The 17,593-nt window shown below is 38.9% G+C and overlaps 1 long non-coding RNA gene across 1 annotated transcript in view; it reads left to right on the forward strand.

Moving 5' to 3' along the window:
• Positions 1-3,256, forward strand: part of LOC105475151 (uncharacterized) — a 42,909-nt gene extending 39,653 nt beyond the window's left edge. Inside the window, exon 4 of the long non-coding RNA XR_011624276.1 lies at positions 2,829-3,256. This is a non-coding gene — a long non-coding RNA (uncharacterized lncRNA). The remainder of the gene's footprint in view (positions 1-2,828) is intronic.
• Positions 3,257-17,593: the final 14,337 nt, after the last annotated feature.

A 17,593-nucleotide genomic window follows, 5' to 3' on the forward strand; every position in this document is an offset into this window, starting at 1 on the left:
GGACTTCTGATCTTCAGAACTATAAGATAAAAAATGTGTGGTGTTTTAAACCACTAATTTTGTGATAATTTGTTATAGCTACAATACAAAAGGAATACGAGGTCTTATTAGCATAGACATATGGACTATCATTGATAGTGGTTTTATGTGCTCTGAGTACAACTTGGAATATTTCTTAGCATTATGTCAAAAAAGACAACAGGAAAATAATCAGAACACAAAAATCTCAGATTTCTAAGACTGTTAATCAGAAGTGTGTACATGAATGATGGAAGCCTAGGAGAAAATGTGGGTAGTTATTTAAGGCCTGTGAAGTTGTGATTTTTTTCCTTTTTTGGAAGTCCCTTTCATGCTGTCCTAAGAGTTTTAACAATATAGTTTGTGAAAAAGAAAAATATATTTTTTAAGAAATGTACATGTGGACTAGTATTTTCAGACAGATACACTTCCCAAAAGCAAGGTGATCACATGTAGTTCTTAGAGAATTTGTTTTTCCAGATCTTCAACTTCTGCCTGTACTTTTTCCAAAAGTTTAACTTGCTCCAAGAAAGAGAACATGCCTGTATCTCCCAAAGCCCTTCTCTGGTCTATATAAAAGAAAGGCCAACTGCTCACACATCTTGAATCTTACTCTGGATCCTAGCAGCAGTGGTAAGGCTTTCCCAGAGCAACAAACAAAGGGGATGTATTCTTCGGGCACCGGAAACCCCTAGGACTGCAGTCGTCCCAGCTGTAGGGGCATTTTGGCCCACACCTGGATGTTCTAAATTCAGATCTATGGTGGAACAGTTTGATAGAATAATGACTGTTTTTACTACTTTTCTTCTTCTGCCCCCCCAGATATGGTCAGAATGCTTCACTCCCAAGGAAGAGTCCCAGGACCCCAAACCAAAAAGCACAGAAAAATACTGAACTCCAGAAACAGCTTTTCCCCCACCCCATGTTTAAATAAAAGTTATAATGTTCAGCTATTCTCAAAGTCTTCCCTGGAATGTCACGACCCTAGAAAGAAAAACACTAATAGTCAAAATAGTATAGACTTCTGCGTTTATTCTTTCTTCTGCATTACTATGATTTTCAAAATACACTAGAAAACTCTTGGATAATTTTAATTTTTTCACATTGGATGTATGTGGTTAATAAGATATCTAAAATATATTTTATCAAATTATATCATGAGCTATATATCCCAACTGTGGTCAATTTTTGTCTTATTTCATCTAATGTTAAATATTTTCTATCTCATATTTCCAAAAAGGTAATTATATGCTAGCTGCCAAATAATTAGCTTTTATTAGTATATACTTTTCTCTTTCATTAAATATAAGGGTGAATGTCTAATGAAATTAATATAGCTATTTTTTGATACATGATTCTACCTTTTCTCCCAAAACTAAAAATCAGAGTTTAAGACATACATGCACATACGTTTACCAAAAAGTATGACAATTACCAATAAATTTTTGGAACTCCTTGTGTCATGTATAACTTATTATCTTACAAATTACCTCACATTATTATCAATTAGAACAGCATAAGGCTGGGCGCGGTGGCTCATGCCTGTAATCCCAGCACTTTGGGAGGCCGAGGTGGGCAGATCACAAGGTCAGGAGTTCAAGACTAGCCTGGCCAATATGGTGAAACCCCGTCTCTACTAAAAATACAAAAATCAGCCATGTGTGGTGGTGGGCCCCTGTAATCCCAGCTATTCAGGAGGCGGAGGCAGGAGAATCGCTTGAACCCAGGAGGTGGAGGTTGCGGTGAACTGAGATTGCGCCACTGCACTCTAGCCTGGGCGACAAAGCGAGATTCCATCTTTAAAGAAAAAAAAAGCATATTTATCATTTATCATTCTGTATTTACATTATAAAAATGAGCTAATTATATTTGTCATCATTTTAACCTTGAGCTGACTTGTCTTACAAGATGCATTTCATAATTTATTTCTCTTTAGATCTTATAATATTTGATAAACCATATTAATATGTTTATTGAAAATTGAAGTCATAATTTTTTTGACAGGAAGTAATTCTAATTTGGCTAATTTGTTTGAATGTTAATTTGGACTTTGCCAGTTAGAGTTCATGACCAACATTTCCCATAATTAAATGAGTTGTATCTTCAGCTTCTGGGAAAAAAATATGTATTTAAAGCATAAGAAAAGAACATTTAGCAGAAAAAGATAGTATTGGCAAAAATATAACAAAATCAGTAATATATTCCTAACTTAAAATATATATATATATAGTTAAATAGAGTGCCCATAAGTGAAAGAATGAAAGTTTAGGCCAGGTATAATGGCTCGAGGGCTCACACTTGTAATCCCAGCACTTTGGGAGGCCAAGGAAAGAGGATAGCTTGAGTCCAGGAGTTCGAGACCAGCTGGGCAACATAGTGAGAACTCATCTCTACTAAAAATGTAAATTTAAAACAAAATTAGCTGGGTGTGGTGGCATGCACCTGTAGTCCTAGCTACTTGGAAAGTTGAGGGGAAAGGATCACTTGACCCCAGGAATTCAAGGCTGCAGTGAATTATAACTATGCCACTGTACTTCAGCCTAGGCAACAGAGGGAGGACCTGTCTCAAAAAGTTCAACTGATGATCATTTAATAAATCCTGGTATGTTTTTGATATACAGGACTTAGCAGAAATTGAGACAGCAGATGGCTATAATGCCAAACTATTTTGCAAGCAAAGTGGTTTCCAATTCCTTGATTTGAACAGAACTGAAGGAGTACCTAACAAAGTTGTCAGCTAAATTATCCTTAAATATAAATTTTGATGATAGATCATTATGTGATTTTTTTTTTTTTTTTTTTTGGCTCAGGAAAAGTTCAAAGAAGTGAAATGCGATGAAGTTCTTCATGAAGAAAACTTCTCAGGCGCAGTGGCTCATGCCTGTAATCCCAGCACTTTGGGAGGCCGAGGCAGACAGATCACCTTAGATAAGGAGTTCAAGACCAGCCTGGCCAACATGGTGAAACCTCGTCTCTACTGAAAATACAAAAATTAGCCGGGCATGATGATGCAAGCCTGTAATCCCAGCTACTAGGGAGGCTGAGGCAGGAGAATCGCTTGAACCTGGGAGGAGGAGGTTGCAGTGAGCCAAGATGGTGCCATTGTACTCCAGCCTGGGCGACAGAGAAAGACTCCATCTCCAAAAAAAAAAAAAAAGAAAGAAAAGAAAATTTCTCAATGTTTCCATTTATAAAACTAAAAAATAGAAATAAGTCACAGAACACATGAAACTACTTAAAAACCAAAAGTTCTGCTCCATTTATTTGATTAGAAGCCACAAATGCTTAAAATGTTTTCTCTTTGTGTCAATTAAATTATCTATAAAACTATGTTATATGTTTAGGTTGTTTTGATCAATTGAATACTTATAATAGGTATAATAAAAAGTGAACATGAAAGGCATTTTTAACCTCTAGAGCAGCTCTGTTCAGTAGAATGTCCTGCATCAATACTAATGTTTTCTATCTGTATCAATACATCAACTACTGACGAGCCACTGTGGCTATCAGGCACTTGTGGCTAATATGGGGAAACTAAATTTTTAACTTTATTTCATTTTAGTTCATTTAAATTTAGATAGCAACAGGTGCTAAAGGCTACCTACCATATTGGGATAGTGCAGATTACAGCCTTATGAATACAGAAAATAAAGCAAATCTCCAGTTCATATGCATATTTTTCTTGTATGTATGCTAAATGTATGATAGGGGAATTGGTAAAAGAGTTTAAAGACTACTATATTTTTACATAAAAATACATTATATACATTTACATTAAATCTTGTATGGGTAATAGGATGAAAATCTAGATTCAAGGGAGAAAAAAGATTTAAATTTTCCAAATGTCAGAGTAGATCATGCTCATCTGTTTTCTAACTGGATCATGTGAATATTAAATCTTTATAGTATTTAGATTCTTTGGACACAGTTAAAAGAAGAATGTAGCAGGCTTTTTTAATGTCAGTATTTATCATGTATAAGGATTATATCCTTAATGTTCACATTTCAATGATTCTAAGGGACATAATATTTTTCATTTTAACATCTGTTAAGTTGGGGTGTATCTTACAAAAATGGTAAGCATTTATTTTTTCTTAGCTGTTCATAATACTATGAAAGAAATATAGTATCTTGCAATCAATGGACTATTCTATGGGCTGTGACATTTAAACTTAAGATATAAATTTTAGATATCGATTTGAAAATGTATAGGGGTACATAGTTCTTAAAAATTCTGCAACTATGTGAGCAAAAACATTTGTAGACCAAGGATGTAGATCACTTCCTGTTGAAGTTCAGTGTTCTCATCACAGCTTCTTTGCCTGCACAGAAGACAGAGTTGCCTAAGCGTGTCGAGAAGGGGTTGGGAATTGGAACGTGATCATGTAAGAATGTGGGCATCTCAAGAGTGTAAGCACAGAGTGCTCAGCACAGCCTGGTCTCAGGAATTGGAAAATTCATCTTCCCAGGCCTCTCATCATTTCTTATGGGCAATAAACTTTCTCCTCTCTGGTTTTCTCTTATATCTGTCCCCACTTTCCTGATTCTTTTAGCAGAAAGCTTTCTCCATTCATCCATCAAGACCCAGATGATGGCCTCAGCCCTGAGTCTATACAACCTTCCAGTTCCACAGCCCACAGCTGGCTGTTCTCAATTACTCACTGTTCCCAAACCAAAGAGAGGGTTCTGATTTTTTCCAGCTCAGATAAGATGTCCACTCCTGATCTAAACAGTTGGGGCTTGGATGGGAACACCATTTATGTAACACAAACACTGAGGGAGGTGATTCGTGGGTGGAAGCAGTTCCTGAAGATGAGAGCTGTGAGTAGGAAGGCAGCCACAAACATAGCAACGAGGGACAGCAGTTTCAATAGCTGACATCAACATTGTTCCTGCAATTGTTAGGCACCATGCTAATGGCTTCAAATAGATTAACTCATTTAATCCTCAACACAACCCTAGGAATGAGGTTTAATATCCACATATTACAGATGAGGAAACTGAGGCACAAAATGTTTAATTGACCAAGGTCAAACATTTGACAAGTGCCAGAGCCTGGATTCAAAGCCATCGAGCTAAACTGCCTCAGCAATTTCATCTCTTTGTCTAGAGACTTGCTTATGACAACAGCACTAAGTATAGAATATTCTGTATCAGTAAATAGTGCCTAATAGGGAAAAATGGTAGCAACCAAAATTTATCACATGACTAAAAGCCATTGGATATTTTGGAAATTCAGAGGCAAGGAGAGAGGAACTATCGCATTTTTAATACCTACTTCACTCCAGGCACTTTGTGTATATTACATTTTATACACACTATAGTAGAAAAAAGTAAGTATTAAAACCTCATTTTACTATTTGAAGGAACTGAAGGTCAGAGGATTGAGTAACTTACCCATGGTGCCATAGCTAAGAAGCAACAGAGTCAGAGTCCTGACTCAGAGCTGACACCCAGGCCTATAGATTTTCCTCTACATCCCTCTGTCAGATTAGTGTCAAGTCAAATAAGGTGACATGCAAGACAGAACAATTCAGTCAATCATGAAATAAAGCAAAATGAGAGTCAACTTCCTCAAAGCAAAGTCATTTTTAAAATTCACTTACAGATGTGTGCTTGATTAGCCTGACTAAATATATTTACTCTCTCTTTTTGCCTCTACAAGCACCAGTCTAGCTGTTCCTTAATTCTGCTGCATGGATTGAAGTTTCTACTGAAACAAGGAACAGGTTTGTCCAATTCTTTCCCTAAGACATGACTGCAGGATAAAGTTTATTTTTGCTCTGCCCTTCCTTGTAGCTGGCTCTTTGCCTGTTGATTTAAAATGAATTTTCAGGGGCTCACAGAACAAAAAGAAGTTTAACTCTTAAAAATTAACCACAAAGGCAGGAACAGATCTTTTTAAAATACCTTGTTTAATATTGGTACACTGTGAGGGGTTAACAAATGAGAAGTAGGTCCTGTTAGTCTCATCATGCTAAGAAACCATCTTGCCATACTCAGCTTGGTAGTCACTGCAGATAGAATGTGTCATCTGTGAATGGAATAGGCACAAACCATTTGAACTCAGGGTACTCCAAAAGCATTTTTTGAGTTTACTTACATGTTGTATTTTTTATTTGTTCAATCTTGCATTCACTCAGCTCATAATGCACCTGCTCAGCTGTAAGTGAGATGGAGATGTCTCACCAATAAAGGCAAGACAGGAATTCAGAGCATGGGGTTTAAATGTAAAATCAAAAAGTAGTGGGGCCCATGTGTGTGAATGAGCCAGAGGAGAGTTGGCATCTGGCCAACTGGATTCCCAGTGCAACTGCCTCAGTGGGGAAGCAGCGTGTGCGTGACAGGGTATACTATATGCCAGATGCTATGCAAGTCTTCCCCTGTGTCATCTCATTGAGTGTCCCCTTCACAGCAACGCTTTGAGGGAGGACTTTGTAAGCCATGTGTTCCAGGTGAGGAAACTAAAGCTAAGAGAAGGTAAGTAAACTGAGGGGGTTACACAGCTAGCAAGTGGCTTGGCTATAAGTCAAAATCAGCCCTGAATAACTCCAAAAACCACATTCCTTCTACTTCACCATGAGACCTTGCACTGATACAACCCTCAGGGGCTCCTCAGAGGAACAAGCAACTAAGAATTATTCATCAAAACTTCCTAGAAGAACCCCTGCTTATAGTGTGTTACACTGTATTTCATTAGCAGAACTGCATCTCATTCCTGGCCTCCCTGCTTCTAGGGCCAGACATCACTGTGTTTACTCCCTTACTAAGACCCAATTTCCTATACAATAATATTCTAGGGCCTTACCCTGCGTAGGAGAGGAAAGGCTTTGAGGGGACTTGAGACTCACTGAAAGAACTAAGTTTTGTAGGAGGCCAAGAAGGGTCAAGTCAAAGTTATAGGAGAAAAATTAACCTGAGAAAGGGGGAGGGAACTTTTTCTTCTGGGCTATGAAGGAAAGATGAGAAAACAAATTTAAAGCCAGACTCTGGGAGGTGAAGTGTTCTTAGAAAGGAATCTCATACAAGAGATATTATGTATGAAAAACCTTTCAAAATGATGCTACACAGACATAGGATCTTTGGGCATCTGCCAAGAGTCATAAAAGAAAATCTGGCTCAAGAGATGAAAGTAACATTCTGTAATAATGAGAATACTCACCATGCTGGGCTCCTGTGCTGTGGAAACACTCATTCCAAAGTAATGTTCATGTGTGGGACCCTGAGATACACCACCCAGACCTCCCTGAAATAAGAGCTTGTTGTCCCAGCTGCTGGGAGTCTGTCAACGGACAGCCTTCAGCTGCCACCCCTTCAGGCAAGCTGCCTTGCTCACTATCAAGCCCCTCCTGGGCAGCCCATATCTAGTGACTAGGTAGCTTTGGAGTAAGAAGACCTTGCCATCTGGCTCAACTCTGGCAAGACTATTCTAGCTCAAGAGCTCTCATGAGCTCGGCCATGCTGTCACTGGGCCTGGACCACATTTCAACTTCTTCCTCTACCCAGTTCTGCCTTAGTCTCTTCCTGCAGCAGGCATAGATCCCAAGGACCCTCCTTATAAATATCCTGCACACTAGATTCTATCTCAGAGCCTACTTCTGTGGCAGCCCAACCTGCAGTAGTACTTTTTATGAGCAACGGGCCAAGGGCAAAATAGAAAACTGGTGTCCCCCTAAGTCCATTCAGACTATCATAAGACAGCACAAAAGTACTCCCTCTCGGGCTTGGGTAACTGCTTAAGCAGGTCTCTTAGCTGAGTTATTACCAAATCAGCCTCTCATACTGCAATATTCTTATTTTCAAAGAACTCACATGATTTATTCTTATTTGTAAAACTTTGTGAGATTAGGCTGTTTCATCTTTACACATATTCACTTAACAAGATTTAGTAAACACCTACCCAGGCACTGTACTAAGAATCGAGGGAGTGGAAATGAAAAAAAGTACCAGCCCTTACCAGGCTCCCTGATGGAGTATATGGCACGAACTCCAAAACACATGAGACATACAGTGGAAGCCTGAACACAATCTTTTGTGAGTCCACACGACTCACAAATTTGGAGTTTCAAGATGGCAGAAGAAGAGGCCAGAATACACAAACTATTGCCTTCACTGCAGGCATTTGACCATAGTAATGAGCAATACAGACCCCGGAGCGAGACTATGTGAGTTTGAATCCTGCCTTCATCATCTTCTACTTCTCCCTAGGTAAGATATGACAGCCTCTGTGGGTCTCAATTTGCTCCTCTATAAGATAGCAGTTATATTTATGTAAACCAAAAGTACCTGAGACAGGTCTCAATCCGTTTAGAAAGTTGATTTTGCCAAAGTTAAGGACACACTCATGACACATCCTCAGGAGGTCCTGACATGTGCCCAAGGTGGTGGGGTCCGTACAGCTTGGTTCTACACATTTTAAGGAGATATGAGACATCAATCCACACATGTAAGATGTACATTGGTTAAGTCCAGAAAGGCAGCACAGTTTGAAGTGGGAGCTTCCAGGTCATAGGTAGATTTAAAGAGTTTCTAACTGGCAATTGGTTGAAAGAGTTATTATCAATAGAAAAGAATATCTGGGTACAATAAGAGGTCATGGAGACCAAGGTTTTGTCACACAGATGAAACTTCCAGGTAGCAGGCTTCAGAGAGAATAAACTGTAAATGTTTCTTATCAAACTTAGAGTCTGTTCTACCAGTAATTCCAAAAGGGAGGAGGGCATAATGAGGCATGTCCAGCTCCCGTTTCCCATCATATCCTGAACTTGTTCTTCAGGTTAACTTCGGAACGCCCTTGGCCAAGAGGAAGAGTTCATTCAGATGGTTGGGGGGCCTTAGAATTTTAATTTTGGTTTACATTAGTCAACTTGGGCTACCACAACAATATACCATAGACTGAATGCCTTAAATAATGAATAATTATATCTCACTGTTCTGGAGACTGGGAAGTTCAAAATCAAGGTGATCACCAACTTGATCCCCCAGTGAGAAATTCTTCTGACTTTCAGATGGCTGGCTTTTCCCTGTGTCCTCACATGGCAGAGACAGGTGAGGGAAGCAAGTTGTCTGGAGCCTCTTCTTACAGGGGCCCTAATCCCATTATGAGGACCCCACCCTCATGGCTTTATATAAACCTAATTGCCTTCCCAAAGCCCATCCCCAAATATCACTACACTGGGTGTTAAGACATCAACATAATGATTTCTACAGGGGTGGGGAGGCACAATTCAGTCCATAGCAGCAGGACAAATAGTGTTTTCCTCATAGGATTGTTGAGTCTTAAATGAGCCAGTATATATAGCATGCCTAGAACAGTGCCTGCCACATATTAAATGCACTATTCGTAAGTGCTAGCTGTTAATTATTAAAGCCACATAAGCTGAGTCAAAAACTGGGAAAGGTCAAGTGTGTCAAGGCCTCCCTTGCTGGGGTGTAGTTCCTTGGGGTCATATTGCTTCTCAATGGAAAGGAGAAAAATGAGCTTATTCTTGAATTAAGAATGGGCCTATTTTCATGCAAATACTGGCTTAGAGAGCCCCTTTGCAATCAATTATTACTAAGGTGAAAATCCTGAACCTCTCTACTCCCTGCGCTTTCATACCTTCACTCTGCATTCTCATCTTTCACTTGTGATCAAATGCCTAACAATCTCAGAAACATGTCCACTTAGGGGATTACTCTTGTTAAAGAGTATTTAGCTTTTAATCCCACAAGGCACAAGCAGTTTGAAATATAAGACATCATAGAAAAAGAAGTATTTAGCAGGGTTAATCTAGAGGTGAGAGGTGAAAAGGGGTGAAATGGAATCCAAAGGAAACCCATCTCAATGAAAATATGAGTTTTAAGAGGGGCAAGCAATGGTTAATTTTTTCAGCCTATCAGTAGCTCTAGAATGGTGTACAAAAATAATGTCTTACTCAGCTCGCATACCTTCTTCACCTACATAGAGCTTCAGCATATTTTCTACTGAAGGCAGGCTGCTGGATCAAGTTCTGCATTCAGGAGAAGTGGCATTAATGTCCGTGGTTAAGCAAACAGATTGCAAAATCCTTTAGGCTGGAAGAACTGGGTCCTTCATCCCGTTTTTAATTCTTAAGTCTCATTCCTTGCTTGTTTCGTTTAGGCTGCTGAACTCATTGGCAATTGTTGACAACTTGACTGTTTTGATTGTTTCCATCTTAGACATTTCCATTGTTAGACTATAAAGTTGACAGCCCAAATCCTAAAATCCCTAGTTGGCCCATTCAATCTATTTCCTGCTTAGTCCTCCTTTAGAAGGAATGAAGCAAGATGTTGTAATTAGAATGGTGATGATGAAAAAGTGTGAACATACACTGTCAATAGGGGTGTGGAAGGCACAGGCACTCTCATACATTTTATAAAATAAGAGCTTTATTGAGATAGAATTCACATATCATAAATTAATCCTTTTAAAATATAAAATTCAGTAGGGTTTAACATATTTGTAGTTGTAGGAGCATCACCACTATCTGAATTCAGAACATTTTCATCACACCAAAATGAAATCCTGCACCCAATACCAGTTACTCTTTAGCTCCTTCCTTCCCCCAACCCCTGGTGACCATTAATCTATTTCTGTATGGATTTGCCTATGCTAGATGTTTCATTATATAGGAATCATATATATTCTGTGGTCTTTTGTGGCCTTCTTTCCCTTAATATTCTCAAGGCCTCGTATATTCTTGATAGAGTATAAATTGGCTTGATATTTGAAGAAAATGTGTCAATATCAATCAGAACTTAAAGTGCATGTACTCAGAAATTTAATATCCAGGAATTAATCTTTCAGAAATACTTCCACAGACATAAAAATAGTTATACAAAGACATTTATTGCAATGTTGACAAAAATTGGAAAAACTCTAAATTCCATCAGTTAGAGAGGCCTGGTTGAACAGACTGTGGTTCACCTCTGTAGTGGAGTGCTATGCATTCATGCACACATTGAATCAGTCCTGTATGGAATGGTGTGGAATGATCTCCAGAATTTATTGATAAGTGAACGTAAGGGAACACGACAAGGTACAGAATGGTGTGTGAAGTTCTATGTAAAAATATGTATATGTTATGTTTATGTGTGTGTATGCATTTACGTGCGTGTGGGGTGTCGGGGACAGAGAAACGGTACAAGAATATCTATCACTGGTAGGAAACCTAAAAATGCACTAGCAGTGGTTATCTCCGGGGAGGGAAAATGGGGGTCTGGAGACAGGGAGCAGAAGAGAGAGAGGGTATTGTTTGAAATTTACTTACCACGTACACAGATTCTGAACATTTTAAATAGAGATGTATATTCGGCAGCCACAAGGCCATATTAGGGTCTGGAGACCACACAGGGAACCCCACAGCCTCTTCCCTGCAGGGTTTTGTGGTCAGTCACAGTGGGGAATGACACGCCTGTAAAGACCAGCTTCAGTGAAGCATAAAGATCTATAATTTGAAGCTCAAAAATTTCTGTTCTTATCTTGCCAGAGGCCTGTTGTCACCTGCACAGCATTTCTACCTGCCCATGAAAGGCAGACATATGCACTTTGATGTCAAAGACCAACCGGAAAGGTAACTTCAGAGATGCTCACCCAACCTCCCCCTGTGCACTGCCTCTCTTCAATGCTCCTGACCTCATCGTACCTTTTGGGAGTGGTTCTGTGTCTGTTTCTACCACTGACTCCTTTGAAGAGGATCATCAGCCTTGGGTCTGGAATGTAGCCCATTATCTTAATGTTCCCCTTGACCTTTGGTGGAAACGCTGCCATTTCCTGTCCTGTTTCCTCATCTTCTCTCATCTGCCTAAACACTGACCCCAAGTGGGAGAGAAGATACAGTCAAGTTCTTCGCCTTGACACTAGTGGTTCTCTGCGAAGTCAGAGTCACTTTCAGTCTTGATTTTAACCAGAGCTTATTTCCTCCCACCAGTGTTGGGATGAAAGTCAAAGATGAAGTGAAAGACAGATTGTGTAACTTTTATTTTTAAAAGGGTGTTTAATTTTGGAAGGTATGATTAATATTTCAATACTGCTTATAATGGCTTCATTTATTTTTTTTCAGCCAATAAGAAGTGAGAAATCCTGTCTCCAGAGCCAAAAATCTCATATAATTCCTCCCCAGCATACAGAAGTCTCTCTGTTGCTACCTAGAGTAAAAATGTCAATACACATCATGTGTTAAAATTCACCTGTATTTTCTCGACACCTTTTCAATATCTCTCCAAATTGCTTTAGTAATCTCTGGCATCAAGAACCAGTGAGAGTATGTGGCATTTTCCTTCCTGTTTGAGTAACACCTATTAAGAGAGGTAGCAATTAAATCATAATTTTTAAACCTTAAGGGAAGCTATTGCAGTATTGCTAAGAACATTCAGTTACCGGTATGTCAGCTAACACCTACACCCACTGCGATTAGTGATGAAACAAACTTGACGGACCTTAGAAAACCAAACCTCTCCTTAAAAAAAAAAAAAAAAAAAAAAAAAAAAAAAAACCGATGAGTAAACAGTCCTGTTCACACATGTATATGAGATGTCATCCTTTCTCTGCAGTTATAGCGCTCTGCCTTGCCAATGCTGCTGAGCACTGACTCACTCACAGGGCATTTGGAAGGTGGGCGATTTGTTCCTGCAGCATCATTGCACTCCAAATGTGCTGAGAATGGATGCAGCCTCCGATGCTGCCATGCCAGCTGCAGCTTAGACCAGAGGGATCAGCAGAGGCTATTGTCCATTCCTCAGCAATGCACTTGACCTTGAGAGCTATATAGAATGAAAGGAAACCCACTAAAGCCAACTTCATGTCTTAAGATTTATACCCTTTTTAGAGATCCCACCCCTAGAACATAATTCAGGTCCAAATCCTCTTCTCCTTTCTAACTGCCACTGCCTTGGAGCAGTGGACTTATCTCCAGCTGCGAATTTTAGTCACCTGGGGTGAGACAGGGGGCAGACACTAAAACATACCAGTGTCAAGGTCCCATCCCAGAGACTCTAAATTAATTATTCTGTGTTGTGCCTGAAATGAGTACTTTTTAATACCTCCCTAGGTGTTTCTAAAGTATAGCTAGGACTGGAAACCACTGGAGTCCAGCACAAGCCTTTCTCACTTCTTACCTAGTTTATGGCAAATGCCTCCTGAATGCCCTTCATCTTTTGTGCCTGAGGCTAATCACCTTAATGTGTTATAATATTGAATTATTTTTATATTAATCCATGTTTGATGTAGAACACTGAGAAAATAAAAATGAGCAGAATGAAAAAAACTACAAACTATAATCAGAAAAATGATACAATATTTTCTTTCCTACTGGATTTTTTATGTACATAAAATAAGTATTTTCAAAAATGATATCCTGCTATAATTCTCTGTAATCTCTTATTCTTTGTTAACAATATATTATGGGAAAATCTCCATGTCAGTAAGTATAGATTCATATTCTTTTTAATGGCTACATAGCATCTGAGTGGGTGGCAGTGCCTTTGTGTTTTTTATCCAATCCTTTGTTTCAGGGTTAGGCATTTACATTGTTTTGTGGGTTTTTGTTGTTGTTTGGGGTTTTGTTTTTGTTTTTTTTTCTTTTTGTATTTTGTTTAGCCATTACAAACAACATTGAAATAAGCCATTTGGGGGGGAAAAAACATTTTTGTGAGTTGGCCAACTTCCTTAGGATATATTCCTAAAAATAAATTTGTTTAATCAGTGTATCTATTCATTTCTAAGAATTCTGACACCTGTTACAAATTGGTCTTCTAAACCACTCATATACAGGTAGTACTTAAGAGTCTGTTCTTCTAGTCCTTCACTAACCCTGGCATTATTGTTTTTTTTTTTTTTTAATATATTTGTTTAATATGGTAAGTAAAGAATGATACCTACCTATTTTAATTTGTTTAGATTCCTAGTGAGTTTGAACATTTTTCATCTGTTTTTTGGGAGAAACTTTTGAATATCTCCTTTTGCAAATATTTTATTCATGTTCTATAAGGCATTTTCTTCTTATTTGTATGTATGAGTCATTTGTATATCAAGGCTATTGAATATCCCCCAATTTGTCATTTTTAACTTTTTAAAAACTTTTATCCTTTTCACTTTAGTGGTTTTGTGGTTTACTTTTAAATCTTTATATATTCAAATCTATCCCTCTTTTCTGTGTAGTTTTAACTTTTCGATGCCATACGTGGAAAGCTTTTCCCCAAGTTAAAAGTATATACTTACCTATGTGTTTTTTTCTAGTACTTTTATGGTTTTATTTTTTATGTAATTAAATCTTTGTGGCTAACTTTTAAAGTACAAATATGTTCATGCCACTCCCTTCCTAAGTCCTTCACTGTCTCCCCATTGCCTGTGTGATACAGTTCAAGTGTCCTCATGCCCCACACGTTATCTGGTCACCCTTTAGCTTGCATGTCCCTCTCATCTTTGCTCATAGAGCTCTTTTTTTCTCTGCAATACTTTTTCCTCTGCAATACACTATGAGTCTTTTTCTCCATCTACAAATAGGCTATTACTTCAAGTTCCATGAAAATAGAGACCATGACTGCTTTGATAATCTCAACACCCAACATAGTATCTGGAAGAAAATATATACTTAATTTTTTTAAAAGAATGAATAAAACATTACCTCCCCTGGGAACCTACCTCCAATGTCTCTGGGCAGAATCTGTCCTTTTTCTATTGTATTCCTAAAACACATCATTCTGATCACTGTTATATGATGTCATCATATTGTATTATAAATCATTGAATCTTTGTCTGATCAATCAGGCTCAACTCATATTTTTATCCCTTGCTCCTTAGCAAGGTTGGGACATGCAGTGGGTACTCCATGCTGTTGAACTCAGATGAATGAATTCTGATGAGGTCTCCCTGGCTTGCAGTCCTGCCTTGACATATCCTTGTATTAAGAAGTAAAGACCTTGACAGTCTGTAAAAAGATAACTAAATAATTAGGTAACAATACATGTGCCTGGGTAAAATCTACACTCATTAATATGGGGATAAAATAGTGCACAATGAAAACAGTGTCTCAGAGTAATAGTGAAGCCATGATAGTGATGCCTTCTGGCACCTGCTTCTGGGGCTATCCATTATGTCATTAAGAATCAGAGCATCAATCTGGCCCAGAGCCCTATCCCTGAATACATTAAAATTTTTAAAAAGACCCTCCAGAATTAGTAGAGAATAATAGTAAACTAACCAACTAACTTTTCTCCAAGAAGGTTGTAGCTAAGCATTACCATGCTTCCTTTCAACAGGCAGTGAGAATTGAATTACTCATACTGTTCTCCTTGGCTGCCTTTAACTTAGGGGTTTGATATGGTTTTTTTTTTTCCTGGCCTTCAACTTTTTTTCTCCTTTTAAAATATTTTTACAGCTTTATGATATGCCTGCCTTTCATTACAAGGCACCTCAAATCCCTTTAGACAGTGGAATTTCTATTATAAATAATAAAAAAATTTCCTTTGCCTCAATTCCCTCTGTCCCAAGTGCTCAATGCATGAACAACATAAACTGAGGCTTTAAGAAATAGGATTTCAGCCCTTAGAGAAAGCTGTATTACAAATTGGTTCCACTTCATAGCTTAGAACAAAATTGGAGTTTTCTTTGGATGACATCAATGATCATAATCTCTGACATTTAACTGACCTTGGGCATGTCATTTTACCACTTCAAGTTTCAGTTTTCTTATCTGCAAAGCAACAATGCGGGTGGGTTCCTTCCCACCACAGAACTGTATCTAATCATCTTTTCCAGGAAGATAGGGACAAAAGGACCACCCAGGCAGGACAGGGAAAGGAATCTCCCCTTTTATCTGGCCTCATAACCCTACCTTCTGTCAGTGACTCTGCTGCAGATAAAGGGTAGGGGAGGCAATTCCCAGCCACGTACCACCCCAGGGCTGCTCTGCCCTTCATAGCAGCTCCCCACAGAGAAGCTGGATGATGAGCTGACCAAGTGTCCTGACTGGACTGCTGTTTATGACATTGTGCTTTCATTTGTGTGCCCAAGAGGCTACTAGCAATAAGTTAATTTGGTGCTCCTACAAAGGAAAGTCTTTTGCTTTTCTTTCTCAACTATCTCTTAGGTTTTAATTAATTAATATGGGGCTTCAGAGCAGACGTGTTTTGGACCTTGGAGCCTGTTTACCCTCACCTTACCCAAGGGGCACTGTGGACCCAGGCTAGACCCTGCCAAAGAGCTTTCTGTATCTAGGAGACAAAGCACACCCTGTAGCCTTCAGAAGGGCTGCGTTATCCCAAGCCCACCCAAGAGCCTGCAAAGAGTGTACTAGCAGGACTGGGAACTTTCATCTCCTAGCTTTCTCTAAGAAGCGGGCACGCTCTCCTCTTCACACTGTGGCCTAGGTCTGATCAAAGGTGATAGAGAAGGCAGCTTTCCCTTCCACATCTGACCAACAAAAGCAGCCCAGGTAGGGGAAGAATGGAAGTCAGTATCGCAGTGGTTCCTCAGCTCACCTCACACCTTCCAGATAAGTCAGTGACACATGCCATAGGGCTCACTATATTTTGAGGCCCTCCCATAGCTCCAGAAGTCAGCCCATTCTACCAGACTGTACTCAGGACAAAGGAGGCAGCCCAGCCCAGGTACTTAAGTAGACACAGCATTTGGCCTCAAGGTCAAGAGTACAGGCAGTGGTCCTAAACTGCCTTTTTTTTGTAGCCCGGTTATGGTAACTTGAGTGAAATTGTTTAACCTCTCCTTATCTCAGTTTCTTCATCAGAGAAAGGGTACTGCTGTGATAGTTGGTACATACGGAGTATACAAAACAGTGCCTGGTAGGGAATAAGTTCCGTAAAAGTTAATCATTTTATATACATCAAATAAGACCATTCTACCACCTTTGTCCCCCTAGCTGAAGCTCATAGAATGATTCACATTGATATTCATGCTTAAGCCCTAAGCATATTTTGTTCTTCTAAGACTTCCTTTGGTGGTGTACATTTTTATTATATCTGCTGGAATAACAATGCTGATGGGTGGTGGGGTTTGGAGGGAGAATAGAGAGGGAGGGAGAAATAACATTAACTGCCTAAGATATTTCTCTGAAAGAACACATGAATATTGAATGATGACTTGATTTTACTAATAAACACATAATTATTGCCTTGCATCAAGGGTGAGGTTGACTTAAATCATCAAGACTTGAGAATGAACTCATAATCAGAAAACGCAGGCTATTAAGTTTTGTATGCTTGCTTGTTTTTGCATATATCTAACCCAAATCTTGTGTTATTTCAAATGGTGCTATATTTGACTATGCTTGTAAATTGAATAACATCAATATGCAAAACTGATTCACTTTTTTTTTTCCTAGGGAGAATATAATCTCCCAAAGCCAGTCCATTGGTTATGTGACTTGATTTTTTTTCTTAATCAAGAAATTTGGATAAGCTTGGTGATTCTTAAGGATTGATTACTACAAATAACCCACTTACGCTTAACTAGGTCTTGAACCATGAATGCATGAACTTTAATTTGCAAGCCTCTTTCTCCACCACTAGCCATGGTTAGAGATGTTATGGAGGAAGGATGAGTAAAACTCCAAGC

This window comes from Macaca nemestrina, chromosome 6, assembly GCF_043159975.1.
Source record: "Macaca nemestrina isolate mMacNem1 chromosome 6, mMacNem.hap1, whole genome shotgun sequence".
NCBI classification, from domain to species: Eukaryota; Metazoa; Chordata; class Mammalia; order Primates; family Cercopithecidae; genus Macaca; species Macaca nemestrina.